This window comes from Macrotis lagotis, chromosome 2 (genome assembly GCF_037893015.1).
Source record: "Macrotis lagotis isolate mMagLag1 chromosome 2, bilby.v1.9.chrom.fasta, whole genome shotgun sequence".
Taxonomy (NCBI): Eukaryota; Metazoa; Chordata; class Mammalia; order Peramelemorphia; family Peramelidae; genus Macrotis; species Macrotis lagotis.
In genome coordinates, this window is record NC_133659.1 from 247361484 (window position 1) to 247380828 (window position 19345).

At 36.4% G+C, this 19345-nt stretch overlaps 1 pseudogene; it reads right to left on the bottom strand.

Annotated features, from left to right (window-relative positions):
- Positions 1–1865: 1865 nt before the first annotated feature.
- LOC141512159 (olfactory receptor 6C2-like) lies at positions 1866–19316 on the bottom strand (annotated as a pseudogene).
- Positions 19317–19345: the final 29 nt, after the last annotated feature.

Below are 19345 nucleotides of genomic sequence, written 5' to 3' on the forward strand. Positions count from 1 at the left end.
ATGTCACCTTTCTGTTGTGACTATGTTTAGATTGATGCCATGCTATGCCATCCATCTCCCTGACATATTTACTCTCGGAGCCTCTATAGGTGTGTGTAGTTTTATGTGAAGTCCATACAACTTATTATGGAGACACTTGAACTCATTTCCCTTTGTTCTTCTCTGTGATGTAATTTTCAGACCTCCTCTGTCAGCTTACTTCTATCTTGGCTGAAAGTTGACAATTTGTGGGTGGTAATATTAGTATTTCTTTAAGGTTGTGGGATATAGTCCATAAATACATTAGGTCTCTGGGCATTTTTAAAGAGTCAGAGAAAGTAACAAGAGTCTACATAATTAGCATTATATATTAGAAAGGTGTGCTCATGTGTGGAAATCTATGATCATAGTGAAATATAATTACAAGCAAAAAAGAAAAACAGCCTATCCTCTCTAGGATCTTACATTCTAAAAGGCATCTGAGATTGCAAGAGGGGAATAAAGATGTCCAATGGAAGAACATGCTATAGAAGATAGATGTCAAGCAATCACCTACAGTCCACAACACTCCCAAGTCTTACTCAACCTGATTAAATTGTAATTGAGAAATACTTAAAAATAAGTAAAAATACAATGCAATAGATAATATTAATGTGATTTTTCTAGATATCCTTAAGTGAGATTTAGTGACTCCCTTATCTATTTTACTTTGGCATCACTGGTATGGAAATTTCAGAGACTCAAGAATGTAGACTGGAGAGGAATGAAGGCATGGTTGACCCTAAAATGGACCAACTAATCAAAGGGAGAAGCCTCAGGGATAAAGGGGACTTCTCTTGTGAGAAGTAGTCCAGGAGCACAATGAACTTCCAGGGAAATGAGGGTTCTTTGTCATGGTAGAAAAAGTCCTATTTAGTGTTAGAAGTAAACACTGGAAAGAATTCTGAATTTGAATGTAATCAAATGATTCAAAATCTTTGAGCCCAAATTTCTTCATCTGTAAAATTTGGATAACCCTTCAAATTGCATGCTTTACAGGGATTTGGGGGTAGAAAATATTTTTTAAAGTGGTGTATATATGTGTGTGTGTGTGTGTGTGTGTGTATATATATACACACACACACATATATACACATATATGTATATATATACACACACATATATGCTACTTTTTATTAACATATACATATATATACATATATATACATATATATATATATATATATATATATATATATATATATAATTATTCCCTTAATAAGGATAGTGAACACCACTGTGACAACTATCTTCTTCCCCTACAATGATATGGTAAGTAGAGCAATGGACCTAGAGTCATAAATGTCTGAGTTCAAAACTAATCCCTGAGACTAGGGCAGTCACTAAACCTCTTTTCTGCATTAGTTTCTTATCTATAAAATGGGGACACCCAGGAGAAGGAAATGACAAACCATTCCAATGTCTTTTCCAAGAAAACCCCATGGACAAATCTATGAGATCAAATTGTTAGACATGACTAAAAGACTGAAAAGCAATTCTTTAGTTATAGATTATTTCCCAATGAAATTGTATAAATTTAATTTTTCTTTATATGGTTCTAACATTTATGGTTTAAAACTTTTCATCACCCTCCCAATTTATTGGATATGGGATAAGAGAACAGAGTAGTAATCATTTTCATCACTGGGACAGCTAGTTGGTGTAGTAGGTAGAATACAGATCATTGAATCAGGAGGATCTGAGTTCAAATCCATGACAACTGATATTTATGAGTTGTGTGACCTTGGGCAAGTCATTTAATCCTACTGCCCAAACAAAAAGAAATCATCACTTCATTGGATATTTCATATATCTTTTCTTCTATTTAAGAAATTCCACTAAGAATATCAGAATTTAGTTCCATTAAAAGCTGAACATTTACTGCTTTGTGAGAACTGCAATCTTTTTAAGTCCTTAAAGGCTTGTATGACTTGTTTGTTCCTCAGTGCATAAATAAAGGGATTCATCAATGGTACAACAGAGGTCATGACAACTGATACTGCCTTGTTCAAATCCACATTTTCATTTCCAGAAGATTTGATGTACATGAAGATACAGCTGCCATATATGAGATGGAGATAACAATCATGTGGGAGGAACAAGTGGAAAAGGCCTTCTGTCTTTGCTGGGCAGAGAGGAATCTCAGTATAGTTCTGACAATGGAGGCATAAGACAAAACCAATAAGAATAATGTAATAATGAGTGTTAAAATAGCATCAATCAAAGTTATCTTCTGTATTAGCTGTGCACTGGTGCATGAAATCTCTAGCACAGGAAATGCATCACAAGCAACATGATCAATGGCATTGGAATCACAGAAGTCCAACTGGAGGCCCAAGCTAAGAGGTGGGAGGATGATGACCAGCCCAGTCAGCCAAGAACTCAGCGAGAGCCTATTGCAGATCTTGTTGTTCATGGTAGTTGTGTAATTCAATGTTTTGTAAATAGCTGCTTTAGCCATCAAAGGACATTGTAATTTGAAGAAAGAATTCAGCTGCTCCAAGAAATATGACCAAAAAAATATTTGGGCAAAGCAAGCATTACGGGAAATGGTATTTCCCTAGTTGATATGCTGTAGAGGTAGCTGGGAACACAGACAGTGGTATATGAGATTTCTAACAAGGAAAAATTTCTGAGAAAAAAAATATATGGGAGTTTTCAGGTGAACATCTACCAAGGTGAGGGTGATGGTAGTCAGGTTCCCAATTAAACTCAATATATAGTTTAGAGGGGAAAAAAAGATAAAAATCAACATCTGTAGCTGTGGATCATCTGTCAGTCCACACAGGATGAATAATTGCTGTGTGGTTTCTCATTACTGACTTCTGAATTTTGATGAACCTGCACAGAAAATAGGGAGGAAGAATTTGGATCTGGGGAAGAGGTTTTAGAGAAAATAAGATCAATGGAATTCAGTGGGATTCCAACATTTCTACCTAAAATATTGACTTCAATGTAATTTATTAAATAAATATAATTTTCTCTCTCAAATGTCCTTTTATTGAAATCTTTCACATACATCCTTTCCTTAGGCACAATTCATAGTAGTGGACATGGAGTGAGGAGACTGGCTTTTATATTGTGTTTGTTACTGGAATGTGATCAGGTAGAAATCTCTCAGTTTCTCAGAACTCAGTCTTCTTTTAGGTTGAATGGAAGTTCTCATAACTGCAGCACTTACTGCCTGGGATGATGCAAACTACTTTTTCAGTTTTTAAATGTGAGTTATGCCAGTTCTAATGATAATTCTGAGATAATTGTATTCCTTCTTCTGTTCCCCATACTTTTTCCTAGCAGTTCTTGTCATCCCCTGGAATGCTTAGTCTATGCATCAAATCTATCAACACATTTGCATTGCACTTCTAATTTCATCTAGACTTGAATTTTAATTATTACTTGTGATTTCTGGGATTTTGAACTCTCTAAGTCTCAATGTCTTCACCTATAAACAAGAAAGTTGGATTGGATGATCATCAATGTTTGTTGCAGCTTTACTTCAAAGATCATAAGACTATAGACATTTTTGGTTACATTCTGGTCCCCAGGAATCTTCCATCCACAGGCAGCTCTGTGACTGATTCTCATATCCTAGACCATTTATAGACCATTTAGTGCTTTGGGATCATCCTCCTGTTTCCTAAATAATCATAAAATGATTTTGTATCAGAGATCTGATCTCATGTTAAATGTCAGAAATCTTGCCCTGCAGCTAAAAAAGAATCAGGGACCCAGTAAAGTGAAAGTAATATTCAATATTAATTCTGTCTACTTCAAAGGAAAAGGACTGACATATCTGGGCAAGGAAGATGTCTTTTTCTTCATAAATTTTCTTTTCTCAATCTGCTGAATGTGTTTGGAGAAATCAAGTGAGAGAATAAACAAAAGGTTCCTTAGGGATTGAGGATGAAATTTACTGATGAACCTACCATGTAATCACCATTAACTTATTTTTGTATATTTTTACTTTTGTACAAATGATGTTTTTTATACATTACTAAAATATTCTTGTTTAAGAGTAAACATAATACTCCCTCCCCCCAAAAAATGTAGACCCGCATTAGCAGCAAAAAAGGAAAGAGAAAAAATAAAAATAAATAATACAAAATGTGCTTCAGTCTGTCTTACAAAACTACCAGCTCTGTCATGGGTAGATCACATTATTTATGATAAATCCATCACAAAAGCTAATTCCATATATTTTCCACCTTTGCCATTTCTGATCTCAACTCCCTCCATTCATACTTCCCCACTACCATATATTATATTTTCTCTCTGCTTTTTGTCCCTCTTCATAAATGTGCTGTAGGGTAGCTGAGTGGCACAGCAGATTGATCACCAGCCCTGTTAGCCAAGAGGTCCCAAGCCCACATATCACCCCTAAGGCTTGGCAACCACCCAGGCCTATGGTCCTGGACAGGCCATCCAATTCCAGCCCCTTGCAAGAAGTAAAAAAGAAAATGTGTTATATATGACCACTTTGCCCCATGGTGCACCCTCTCTTCCATCACTCACATCCCCCCTCCCCCTGTCCCCCTTCTCTCCTTCTTACTCTAGATGTCTATATCCAATTGAGTATATATGCTGTTTCTTCTCCATGTCATCTCTGATGAGAATGAAGGTTCCTTCATTCCCCCTAACCTTCCCCCTTCCATAGCATTGCAATAGTTCATTGCAATCAAAAAAACCTTATTGTATGAAATATCTTAGCCTATTCCACATATCCTTTCTCTTACCCTCATTATATTTCCCTTTTAGCCATTGACTCCATTTTTACAGTATATTATATCTTCAAATTCAGTTCTCTTTTGTGCTTCATCTATAAAAGCTCTTTCTACCTGTTCTATTAAATGAGAAATTTCATATGAGTATTATCAGTATTATTTTTCTATGCAGGAATACATGCAGCTCTTCATCATTATGTCCCCTCATATTTTCCCCTTTTCCTCCACTCTCTATGCTTCACCTTAGTCCTATATTTGAAGATCAAACTTTCTGTTCAGCTCTGGTTGTTTCAACAGGAAGAACTGACATTCCCTGGTTCTTTTCTCCTGGAAGAGGATATTCAGTTTTGCTAGGTAGTTGATTTTTGGTTGCATTCCAAGCTCTTTTGCCTTCCAGAATATTATATTCCAAGCCCTACAAGCCCTTAATGTAGTGGCTGCTAAGTACTGTGTAATCCTGACTGCAGCTTGATGATATTTGAATTGTGTCCTTATGGCTGCTTGTAATATTTTCTCTTTGACTTGGGAGTTCTGGAACTTGGCTATAATATTCCTCCAGTAGTTTTTTTTTTTTTTATTTTGGATCTCTTTCTGGGGGAGATTACTGGATTCTCTCAATTTCTATTTTGCCTTCTGCTTCTAGGATATTTGGGCAATTTTCCCATAGGAATTCTTTGAAAATGATGTCAAGGGGGCATCTAGGTGGCACAGTGGATAAAGCACTGGTCCTGGAGTCAGTAGTACCTGGGTTCAAATCCAGTCTCAGACACTTAATAATTACCTAGCTGTGTGGCCTTGGGCAAGCCACTTAACCCCATTTGCCTTGCAAAAAAACCTAAAAAAAACAATGTCAAGGCTCTTTTCCTGATCATGACTTTCAGGGTATCCCAATATTTTTAAAATTATCTTTCCTGAATCTGTTTTCCAGATCAGTTCCTTTGTTCAATGAGATGTTTCACAGTTTCTTCTAATTTTTCATACTTTTGGTGTTGAAGTATTGTGTCCTGACTTCTTGTAAAGTCAACAGCCTCCTTTGTCTATATTCCACATTTGAGGGATTTGTTTTCCTCAGAGAGCTTTCCTATCTCTTTTTGCATATGACCAATTCTGCTTTTTAAAGCACTCTTCTCCTCAATAACTTTTTGAACTGTACATTTGACTTACGCTGTGGGAACATAGGCTATTCTAATGGAGCGCCACTGTAAAGTCTCAGGAGCTGGCATGTCCTGAGAGATAAGGTGTGCTGGAGTCCTTGGGAGCTGGTCATTCCACCCCACAGCCCAAGTGCACAAGACACAGCTGTGTTTTTCCACCCCCCTCCCAACATACCCCCTTATCCTGTAAGGCAAGACACTGCATGTAACCCAGCTTGTATACCCCCCCATTACCTATATATGCAGTAATAAAATTGAGCCGGAGGTATAAGGCAGTAGTGGCTTGACTCCTTATTCTCAGCTCCCTTCCAGGAGGGAGGTCATCGCTGTGGACCCCAAGGTGAAGTAAGCCACAACATTATGCTGGTTTTTAAAATGTTATTTTCTTCAGCATTTTTTTGTATCTCCTTGACTAACCTGCTGATTTAGTTTTCATGTTTTTCCTGCATCTCTCTCATTTATTTTCCCAATTTTTCTTTTTATCTCCTTGACTTGATTTTCAAAATCTTTTTTGAGCTCTGTCATAGCCTGAGACCAATTTCTGTTTTTCTTGGAGTCTTTAGATGCAGGAGTTTGTACTTCCTCATGTTCAGATTGAGTATTTTGATCCTCCCTGCGATCTTAGACAATGCATTTCTAAATGGTGTTCCTCTTTTTTTCTCTGTTTATTCATTTTCCCAGCCTGTGCCTGTTTTGGGGGTTCTTCCTGAGCTTTTGAGTATTATTGGGGATATGCCCCCTTAAGGATCTCAGTGTGTGAAGCTCTGTCTTCCCTCCTGCACTGTGAATAACCACAAGTGCACCCCTCTGCCACAGGGTTGATGTAGGGGGGCTGTTCTATAGGGAGCCAAGAGTGTGATCAGATCTGAATGTAGTCAAAGCCCCAGAGTCCTGTTCCAGGTACAGGGGACAGACCTTGGAAGTCTCTCTCCACTCCCCTACTTTTGGTAGGCTGAGCACTCAAGGCTCAGTTGCCTGGGGGTCCTGCTTACAGGATCTGCCTGCTTCCTTCTCCTGGATCTGGGCTGCCACTACTACTTCTTCTGGCTGAGTGACCTGAGAGCTGGGCTTCACACACTCACTCTGGCCGAGGTCCCCCTGCTGATCTTTCAAGTTATACCTGGTGCTCCCAAGGGTTTAGGTCAGGAAACTGCGCCTGTTGCCTTGAGCCATGGCTCCCAGGCAACCTGGTGCTGCCTCCTGGAAGATGAAGTTCCTTCACTCTAGTGGGCTACCCCTCTAATGCCATGGAATGGAGCCTTTTCACTATTTTCCAGGTTACCTTGGTCTGGAGAATTGCCTCACTGGATCTTTCTGTGGGTTCTGTCTCTTGCAAATTTAGTTAGAATCATTATTTTATTAGTTTTGAAATATTATAGAGAGAGCACCTAAGACAGTCTTCTCCTGTCACCATCTTTGCTCTGTCTCGACCAGACTGTTTTTTCAATCACCATCATCTTAAAAAAAAATGCACTATAAAAGCAGTTATGGCACCTGGGTTCACAGAGCCAGGAAGATGTCAACTAAACTTCACGTAGAATGCTCATTGATAGTCCTGCAGTGGAACAGCCCAATGTCTTTTCATACTCATGCCCATATGATTAAACATAATGCTGGCAGTGCAAACCAGATTACATTATAATTTAGAAATATTTTACAAAATTAATAAGAATAAAATCAAATTAAATATAGATATATTACAAAAACAAAATCAAAATACTGTACCACTTGTATCCTTGAATACAGATTAGAGTACTTCTTTTTTTTTTTTTGAAAGATTTTATTTATTTATCTATTTATCTATCTATTTATTTATTTTAGGGGCGGGTTTTGCAAGGCAAATGGGGTTAAGTGGCTTTCCCAAGGCCACACAGCTAGGTACTTATTAAGTGTCTGAGACCAGAATTGAACCCAGGTAATCCTGACTCCAAGGCCGGTGCTTTATCCACTACACCACCTAGCTGCCCCTGAAAGATTTGATTCATTTTGAATTTTTCAATTTTTCCCCTAATTTTGCTTCCCAACCCCTACAGAAGGCAGTTTGTTAGTCTTTGCATTGTTTTCATGCTATAAATTGATCTAAGTTGAATGTGATGAGAGACAAAACATATCTTTAAGGAAGAAACATAAAGTATGAGATATAGTAGAATTATATAATAAGATTACATTGTTTTTAAAATTGAAGGTAATAGTCTTTGGTCTTTGTTCAAACTCCACAATTTTTCTCAGGATAAAGATGGCATTCTCTGTTGCAGATATCCCAAAATCGTACCTGATTGTTGCCCTGTTGCTATGAGCAATTCTACTCTCAGACTTGCCAATATGACCAGAAAGGACAATGATCAGTGTTGGAAGGGATGTGGGAAATCTGAGATACTAATACATTGCTGGTGGAGCTGAGAATTTATCCATTCTTTCTAAAGAGGAATTTGGAATTATGCCCACAAAAATTTGCATACCCTTTGAACCAGCAATAGCACTGAAGGGTCTATACCCTGAAGAGATTATGACGGGTTAGGAGACACCTGGGGGTGTGAACCCACCCGCATGGGCACTGGTAATGCCCCGTTAACAGGAGCGGCTCCGTCCATGAGGGAGGAACAGGGGAGGAGCTCGGGACTATAAAAGGACTGGGGCTGGGGAAGACGGGAGCCATTTTTCACTGCAATGTAAGCAATAAAGACCTGCTCGTTAGACTTCAACCCAGTGCTCTATCCAATTATTGCCCTCCATCCCCAAGGAGGGTCCGTGCCTGGAAGACCAATGGGTCTGTGACATCTGACGACCAGGAAGAGGTATGTATCCAGGCGATGGCTCTGGATAGGTCCCCGAGCAATATATGTGATGGATCACTATTGTTAATTTAGAAACCAGGAGGGATGGGAATCCTGGAAGGATCTGCATGAACTGATACTGAGTGTGTATATTGTATACCCTATCATCAACAAGGGAGTGATGATCAACCTTAGTGTACTTCTTTAATTCATGAGTTTGACAACACTGATATAAGAAAACCTTTTGTATTTCAATCAGGTGACATTTTTACAGGAAGGCTCAGTTTTTAAGGGAATAAAAATATAGTCCTTGAGAAACTGAGATACACAATTGCTTCATAAATGCTTTCTCTTCTAAGTTTAATTCAATGGTGCCTAATCTATATTTCAATGAATTTTTAATCACATACCTTGGCTATTCCTTCCACCAGTGCAAACTATGAATCTTCTAGAACTTCATATTCTGTGGGGATTTGGTCCATATGCTCCCATTGGTAGCCCACAGATGAATGTGTTTATAAAAAAATTCAAAATTAGTCCCCACCTCCAGTCTTTTTTGTTGATGAGTTGGTTTTCTGTCTTGTCTGATTCTTCATGACTTCACTGGAATTTTCTTGGCAAAGATACTAGAGTGGTGTACTATTTTCCTCTTCAAATCTTTTTTACAGATGAGTAAACTGAAGTAAATATTGTAAGGTGACTTGCCTGTTAGCCATGGTGATGTCTAAGACCAGATTTGAACTTTAGGAACACTTCTATCCATTGAACCACCTAGCTTGCTTCTAGCCTCCAAGTGTCAAGGAATCCAATTCTTATTATGGAAATTTCCATTTATTAATATGATGAGCTAAATTTCCCATTTTGAAATTATATAGTATTCTGTGCATAAAGGTTTTATAATTATGTAATGATGTTGGCCCTTGAAATCCCAAGACAGCTCCAGGAAGAGATGATATCTTGAAGTGTAAAACTAGGATCTTAAATAATTTTATTCATATCATTGTCCCTTTTGCAATTTTGTGACAACCTTGACAGTGTGCTATTTTCAAATACATAAAATAAAGCACATAGGGATTACAAAGTAACCATTTATTTTGAAAAGTTTCTCTGTCTCTCTCAACTATCATTAGCAAAGAAGGTCCCAGAAGCCAGATTACACATCTGACTTAAAATAACACCACCCTAAATATTTTCCTTGTGAGGTATTATATGAAGTTTCCATAAGAAAAAGATAAATGCTATAGGAAGAAAAATGATTAACCAAGTTTCCTCAGTTCCCTTAAAATGTTTGTCCAAGTAGAATTAGGTGAAATAAAAGAATCTGGTTCTGATGAGTTCATTGGAAATTGAACAAAGCTGAAGAAGAGAAGGCTGCAGGGAGTGAGAAAATTGAAATTAGCCAAAAGGTGATACTATAAATAAAAGGAATAGTGGGTTGGTAACAGAGTTGAGAAAGATTCTATTTCTGTATCTCCCAACAAGGACCCTATCCAGTAATCTTATATCCTCTTCCTTCCTGAAGGCTTATTTTTGCTGGATAGTGGATTCTTGGCTACATTCCAAGCCCCCTTGCCTTTTGGAATATTTTATTCCAGGCCCTTCAATCCTTTAATGTTGATGCAGCCAGGTCCTATGTAATCCTCACTGTGGCTCCTTGGTATCTAAATTGTTTCATTCTGGCTGCTTGGAGGATTTTCTCTTTTATTGGATAATTCTGGAATTTGGCCTCGATATTCCTTAGTGTTTTCATTTTGGAATCCCTTTTAGGTAATGATGTATTCTTTCAATAACTATTTTGCTCTCTGGTTCCATTATATCCAGTCAGTTTTCTTTCATCAGATCCTGAAATCTTGGGTCCAGGCTTTTTATTGCTCAATAGGTTTAGTAAGCTTAATGATTCTGAAGTTGTCTCTCCTCGATTTACTCTCTAGATCAGTAGTTTCACCAATGAGGTATTTTACATTTTCTTCTATTATTTTGAATTTTGGGATTTGCTTAACAGATTCTTATTGTCTCATGAAATTATTATTTTCTATGGATTTCATCCTTTTTTAATAGATGAATTTTCTTCCTTTACCTTTTGAAACTCCTTTTCCAATTGGTCCATTCTATTTTTGAAGGAATTTTCCATTTGCTCAGTTGTATTTTCTAAGGATTTATTTTCTTCTTGCAGTTTATTAATTTTCTCTTGCATTTTTCCCCCAATTTCTCCAATTGATTATTTTTTAGGTTTCTGCAAGGCAAATGGGGTTAAGAGGCTTGCCTAAGGCCACACAGCTAGGTAATTGTTAAGTGTCTGAGACTGTATTTGAACCCAGGTACTCCTGACTCCAGGGCCAGTGCTTTATCAACTGTGCCACCTAGCCGCCCCATCCAATTGATTTTTAAACTCCTTTCTGTTCTCTTCTAAGATGTCTTTCTGGGCTGGAAACCAATTCATATTCTCCTCAGAAGTTCTAGCTCTCTCTGAATTAGGGTCTTTTTCTTGGAGGAAGTTTTCTTTTTTCTTTTTTTTAATTTATTTTTTATTAAAGATGTTATTTGAATTTTACAATTTTCTCCCCAATCTTACTTCATCCCCCCACAACAGAAAACAATCTGTCAGGCTTTACTTTGTTTCCATGTTGTACCTTGATCCAAATTAAGTGTGATGAGAGAGAAATCATATTCTTAAAGAAGAGACAAGTCTAAGATGAAAAAAGATCAGACAATAAGATATCTGGTTTTTTTCTAAATTAAAGGGAATAGTCCTTGAAATTTGTTCAAACTCCACATCTCCTTATCTGGATACATATGGCACTTTACTCTGCAGACAACCCAAAGTTGTTCCTGATTGTTGCACCCATGGAATGAGGGAGTCCTTCAAGTTTGATAATCACCCCCATGTTGCTGTTAGGGTAAACAATGTTATTCTGTTTCTGCTCATGTCAGTCAGCATCAGTTCATGCAAATCCCTCCAGGCTTCCCTGAAATCCTGTCCCTCCTGGTCTCTAATAGAACAATAGTGTTCCATGACATACATATACCACAGTTTGCTAAGCCATTCCACAATTGAAGCACAATTACTTGATTTCCAATCCTTTGCCACCACAAACAGGGCTGCTATGAATATTTTTGTACAAGTGATGTTTTTACCCTTTTTCATCATCTCTTCAGGATATAAACCCAGTAGTGGTATTTCTGGGTCAAAGGGTATGCACATTTTTGTTGCTCTTTGGCGTAGTTCCAAATAGCTCTCCAGAAGGGTTGGATGAGTTCACAGCTCCACCAAGAGGGTAATAGTGTCCCACATTTCCCACAACCCTTACAAAAATGATCATTATCTTTTCTGGTCATATTCGCCAATCTGAGAGGTGTGAGGTGCTACCTCAGAGAAGTTTTAATTTGCATTTCTTTAATAATTAATGGTTTAGAGCAATTTTTCATATGGCTATAGATTGCTTTGATCTCCTCATCTGTAAATTGCCTTTGCATATCCTTTGACAATTTGTCAATTGAGGAATGGATTTTTGTTTTAAAAATATGACTCAGTTCTTTGTATATTTTAGAAATAAGTCCTTTGTCACAATCATTAGTTGTAAAGATTGTTTCTCAATTTGCTACATTTCTTTTGATCTTGGTTACAGTGGTTTTATCTGTGCAAAAGCTTTTAGATTTAATGTAATTGAAATCATCTAATTGGTTTTTGGTGATGTTCCCCAACTCTTCCTTAGTCATAAACTGCTCTCCTTTCCATAGATCTGACAGGTAAACTAGTCCTTGATTTTCTACTTTGCTTAAAGTATTGTTTTTTATGTCTAAGTCCTGTAACCATTTGGATCTTATCTTGGTAAAGGGTGTTAGGTGTTGGTCTAATCTAAGTTTCTTCCATACTAACTTCCAATTATCCCAGCAGTTTGTTCAGAGAGTGAGTTTTTATCCCAATAGCTGGACTCTTTGGGATTATCAAACAGCAGCTTACTATAATCATCTCCTGCTTTACACCTAGTCTATTCCACTGGTCCACCACTCTATTTCTTATGCAATACTAAACAGTTTTAATGTCTGATGATTTATAATATAATTTTAGATCAGGTAGAACTAAGTCAACTACCTTTGCACTTTTTTCATTAAGCTCCTGGAAATTCTTGACTTTTAATTTCTCCATTTGAATTTATTTATAATTTTTTGTAACTCATTAAAGTATTTTTTTTGGAATTTATATTGGTAGGGGAGTAAAAAGATAGTTAATTTTGGTAGAATTGTCATTTTTATTATATTAGCTCTACCTATCCATGAGCAGTTGATATTTGCCCAGTTATTTAAATCTGATTTAATTTGTGTGAGAAGTGTTTTATAATTGTTTTCAAAAAGTTTCTGAGTCTGTCTTGGCAAATAGACTCCCAAGTATTTTGTATTGTCTGAGGTTACATTGAATGGGATTTCTCTTTCTAGCTCTTCCTGCTGTATCTTGCTAGACATATATAGAAAAGTTGAGGACTTATGAGGGTTTATTTTGTAACCTGCAACTTTGCTAAAATTGCTAATTGTTTCCAGGAGTTTTTTGGATGATTTCTTGTGATTCTCTAGGTAGACCATCATGTCATCTGCAAAGAGTGAGAGTTTTGTCTCTTCCTTCCCAATTCTAATTCCTTCAATTTCTTTTTTTCTCTAATTGCTGAAGCTAACATTTCAAATAAATATTGAATAGTATTGGTGATAATGGGCACCCTTGTTTCACCCCTGATCTTATTGGGAATGCCTCTAGCCTCTCCCCATTGAATGTAATGCTTGTTGATGGTTTCAGATAGTTACTACTAATTATTTTAAGGAACAGTCCATTTATTCTTACACTCTCTAGTGTTTTTAGTAGGAATGGATGCTGTATTTTCTCAAAAGCTTTTTAAACATCTATTGATATGATAATATAATTTCTGTTAGGTTTGTTGTTGATATAATTGAGTATACTAACAGTTTTCCTATTATTTAAGCAACCCTGCATTCCTGGGATAAATCCTACTTGATCATAATGTATTATCCTAGAGATAACTTGTTGTAATCGTTTTGCTAAGATTTTATTTAAGATTTTTGCATCTATATTCATCAGGAAAATAGGTCTATAATTTTCTTTCTCTGTTTTAACTCTTCCTGGTTTGGTAACAGCACCATTTTGGTTTCATAGAAAGAGTTAGGTAGAGTTCCATCTTTCCCTCTTTTTCCAAAGAGCTTATATAGAATTGGAACCAATTGTTCCTTAAATGTTTGGTAGAATTGCCTTGTGAATCCATCAGGCCCTGGAGCTTTTTTCTTAGGGAGTTCAATGATGGCTTGTTGAATTTCATTTTCTGAGAGAGGGTTGTTTAGGAATTTAATCTCCTCTTCATTTAACCTGGGTAACTTCGATTTTTGGAAATATTCATCCATTTCACTTAGATTATCAAATTTATTGGCATAGAGTTGGGAAAAATAATTTTCAATTATTACTTTAATTTCCTCTTCAATGGTGGTGAGTTCACCTTTTCCATTTATGATACTAGCAAATTGGTTTTCTTCTTTTTTTAAATCAAATTGACCAGAGGCTTATCAATTTCATTGTTTTTTTCATAATACCATCTTTTGGTTTTATTTATTAAATCAATAGTTTTTGCTTTCAAAAATTAATTTCTCCTTTAATATTAATTCAGGATTTTTTGATTTGTTCTTGCTCTAATTTTTACTTTCATTTTTAGTTCATTGATTTCCTCCTTCTCCAATTTATTTGTGTAAGCATTTAAAGCTATAATATATCCCCTGAGAGTCACTTTGAATGAATCCCATAGGTTTTGATCTGTTGTTTCATTATTATCATTATCTAAGATAAAATGGTTAATTATGTCTTTAATTTGTTTTTTGGTCCACTCATTCTTTTATTATTTTTTTTGCATGGTAAATGGGGTTGAGTGGCTTGCCCAAAGCCACACAGCTAGGTAATTATTAAGTGTCTGAGACTGAATTTGAACCCAGGTACTCCTGACTCCAAGGCCAGTGATTTATCCACTATGCCACCTAGCCGCCCTCCCCACTCAATTTTTAAAATGAGTTTCTTCAGTTTCTAAATTGTTCTGGGTCTATATCTCCTTGGCCCAGTATTGAATATGACTTTTATTGCATTGGCATCTGAGAAAGATGCATTCACTATTTCTGCCTTTCTGCAGTTGATATTTAGGTTTTTATGTTCTAGTACATGGTCATTTTTTGTATAAGTTCCATGTACTGCATAGAAAATTGTATATTCTTTTCTATCCCCATTCAGTTTCCTCCATAAGTCTACCATATCTAATTTTTCTAGCAATATATTTACCTCCTTAACTTCCTTCTTGTTTATTTTATGATTCAATTTATCTAGAACTGAGAGTAGGAGGTTGAGGTCTCCCACTAGTAGAGTTTTGCTGTCTGTGTCTTCCTGCAATTATTTGAGCTTCTCCTCTAAGAATTTGGATGCTATCTCACTGGGTGCATGTATATTCAATACTGAAATAACTTTATTGTCTATGGTACCTTTTAGAAGGATAAAGTTTCCTTTCTTATCTCTTTTAACGCTATCTATTTTTGCTGCTGCTTTGTCTGAGATAAGAATTGCTACCCTTGCTTTTTTTTACTTCAGCTAAAGCAAAATATATTTTTCTCCAACCTTTTTCCTTTATTCTATATGTATCTCTCTGCTTCAAATGAGTTTCTTGTAAGAAGCATATTTTAGGATTCTGGCTTTTAATACACTCTGCTATTCACTGACATTTTAAAGGAGAGTTCATCCCATTCACAATCAAAGTTATGATTACTAATTCTTTATTGCCCTCCATGCTATCTTCCCTCTGTTTGTATTTTCCCCTTCCCCCCATTATCCATATTCCCCAGTATTTTGTTTCTGAATACCACCCCTTCATTGTGTTTGTCCTCCTATATCACTCCCACCCCTTTCTTTACCCTTTCCCTTTTTCTCTTTTCCCTTCCCTTCCTTTTGTTGGTTCCCCTTTTTTGAGCCCACTCCCCTTCCCTTTCTCTGTCCCCCCTCCCCTTTTCCCCTTTAAATACTTGAAAGGTTAGATGTTGTATAAGTTAACTGAGTATGTGTAGGTTGACTTTAAGCCAAGTCTGATAAGAAGTTTCAGGTCTTTCTCATCTCTTCCCTTCTTTCTCTCTATTACTGTAAATTTTCTGTACCTCTTAGTGTAATGAGATTTACCCCCATTCAATCCCCTCCCTCCTCCCATCTCTTTCCTCTCCCTCTTTTTTAATGAGGTAGTGTTTTTTTAGATCATTCTATCTGAGTCATAGAAAATTCTGAGTATCTGTAACTTCTAGTTAAGTATATTCTATCTAATAGAGTTAAAATTCTTGAGATTTATTAGAGTCTTTCTCCCAATTGGGGTTAAAGTCAGTTACATCCCATTAGCTAGCAGTCTCATGGATAGATCATGAATGTCCATCATTTCTGGCTAGGTATATTCTCTCTGTTAGAGTTATAATTCTCAAGATTTATGAGAATCTTTTTCCTCATGCTGGGATATAACCAGTTTCAACTTACTGGATAGCATTTTTTTTTCTTTTGCCACCCCATTTTTTTTTACCTTTTCATGTGTCTCTTGAACCTCCTGTTTGATGCGCAGATTTTCTATTTAGCTCTGGTCTTTTCATCAGGAATTTTTGGAAATCTTCCATTTCATTCAGTGTTCATCTTTTTCCCTGGAAGAGAAGGCTCAGTTTTGTGTGATAGTAGATTCTTAGCTACATTCCAAGGTCCCTTGCTCTTCAAAATATCTCATTCCAGGCCCTTCAATCCATTAATGTTTGTGCAGCCATGTCCTGCTTGATTGGAGGTAGTTTTCAATGACCCCCCCCTTTTCATTAGTCTTTCTTCATTTTCCTAGGATCTTGTTTTGGGAGAGGCATGTTCACAGATCTTTTTTAGTTGAAATTCCTAGAGGCTTACCTCACCTGGCTTAGTATCTCCAAGTGAGCTGTCAGTAGTTCATCCTAGAGGCTTTCTTTGGAGTGTCTGTGACCTTGAATTTTAGCCCACTCCCTACTTCTAAGGGGGTGGGGTGAGTCCCTACTTCTAAGGGGGTGGGGTGAGCAGCAGGGTCTGGATAATCCTGGAAAAAAATGTGTGCTGGCCTCTCAGGTTGCATAGTTAATCTCCTTATTATTCATTCAATACAGAGAGAAATTTTCTGCCCATCTCTGCCTCTGATTGCGGGGGGGGGGGGGGGGGGGGTGCTACTGTTTGTTCTGGAAAGATACCCTTTTTCCCACCTGTTTAAGGGGGAGGGGATTCAACTTTAAACATGAGAACTCCACTGAAAATATAGGGTTCATGGCCCTCTTCTTCCAGACCAGTGGAGCTGATGGGATTGATGTCTAATCACTGGAGCTCTCCTGTCTGCTGTGCTGCAAAACTTTTTCTAACCTTGCAGGAGCTCTTCCACCCAGTCACAAAGTCAAAGTTTCTGAGGCCATTCTGAGGTTAGACCCATGTTTGTCTCACCTGCTGCCCCTACCCTGATCCTCTGCTCTCTGTCCCCAGATCACCCACATTCCCCTGAGACAGACCTTGTTGGTGGATGTTCTTCTCCTTTGCTCTTCTCTTGATTTTGTGGATCTAAATTTTGTTAAGAGCCCTGATTCATATTATTTTTGAGGGAAAGCCAGGAGACCTTAGCATAGTCCTGGGCTTCTCTTTGCCCTCTTGGCCAGAAGCCTAATTCTTGGATTTTAAAGATTAATTTTATAGCCTGAATTTCCATTCTGGGTTGTTAATAATGTCTTTGCTGATTCCCAGTGATGGTATAAGTATACTTTCATTTCATCAGCAGATAGGATTAATAAAGTTATCTCTTCATAACCTATTTTTATACTTTTTAATCTCTTTCTCTTGTCACTTTACTATTGCTTGCATTTATGGAATTATATCAAAGAACAGAGGGGAGAATGAATATTCTTGCTTCATTGCTGTATTTACTGATAAAATTTCTATTGTATCCAAAATGCATATGATACCTAGTTTTGCTTTTAGATGTTGTTTTATGATGTTAAAAGGTCCCTCTTTGCTTGTTTTAGACGGTGTTTTTTAAGTGCAAATGAGTATTATGCTTTGTTAAAGAACTTTTCTACATCATCTGATATAGTCATTTATTTTTAATATGATTATGTTGATTTTTTCTAATTGCAACATTCTTGAATCTTTGACCAACATTCATCTTGGTTATGATAAATAATTTCTTGGATAAATTACTGTAGATTGTTTGGGATTTTTTATTAAAAATTTTTGATTCAATTTCAAGGGTCATATAGGTTAATAGTTTTCCATTGTTTAATCCTCAATAGATTTAGATAATAGGATTATAAAAGCAATCTCATAAAAATAAATCATTAGAGTCCCTGCATCTCAATTATAAGAGTAATTTTTTTGTAGCATGGTTACTAATTTTTATTTCCATCCATATGCACATGTATATTTTTAAATTACAAAATTTCCTTCAATCCCCCCTTCCCACTCCCTTCCCCACAGTAGCAAAGAGTCAGGTTAGCATTATACATACATATTTTTGATAAAAATGTTTCCAGATTAGTTAGCATGAGGATTAGGATTAAGGGAAAAAAGATACATAAGAGAGAATTTTTGGAAAGCATTCATCAGTTTCTGAAGGGTTGGTGTTTGTGTGTGTGTGCATGTGTGTGTTTGTGTGTATATGTGTGTGTGTTTGTGTGTGTATGTGTTGTTTTTATTTTTCTTCCTCTGGATGAGTACTAATTTATTTTTTAAAATTTTGATACAGTTTCCTCATCTTCATCAGGCCCAACACTTTTCACCTTTTCCCTCTTCCATTATGCATTCTATTTAATTTTCTGAGATTTGATTACTTGATGCTTGCATTTGGGTTTCTATTAGTTTGGGGATTTTATATATTTGAAGATATTTCTCCACTTCTTTAGTGGTTTCACTTTTGTTAGCCATATAATAATATGGAACAGGTTCTGATAATTACTTTTATTTATTCTCTTGATTTTCTTCATTCCTTGTAATCAGATTGGTAAAAACACATTTTCTTTTCTATTTTATTTGTAAAGAACTTGTTTTTAGTGTTATTTTTCATTTTGATAGTTTTTCTGGTTAATCTATTTCTCTCCTTTTATGCTTATTTGTTAGTTTCATAATAGAATGATTTACTCCATCAATAACCTATTTTTCTATTTTATTGAATGTATTTATAGAAATATAATTAGAACTGCTTAAGATATAACAGAATTATTTTCTAAAAGAGTTAGAATAAGACTTCAATCATTGTGTATTACTTTATCTGTCTTCCTATGGTCTCTCCCACATTGTTTATTTATGCTCCTTGTTGATGGTCAATCAACTCTCTCCAGTGTTTTTCTTATTAAAAAGAGAGAATACATACAGAAGTTCATCATTCATTACCACTTAGGGTTTCTTAAAATATACTTATTGACTGCATACATTTTAATGTGGTTTCTAGAAAAAACTTAGGATAATTTTATAATATCCTCAATTATTACATCTCTGCTTTAGGAAAGAATTGATTAAGGAATGCTTGTGGAAGGGGTGAGAGTAAAGAAGCCTATGAATAATTGCCTGCACTGTTCTCAGCTGACTGGGGATCAAACTCCATGGTGCTTAATTGGCAAATTGCCTTGAGAA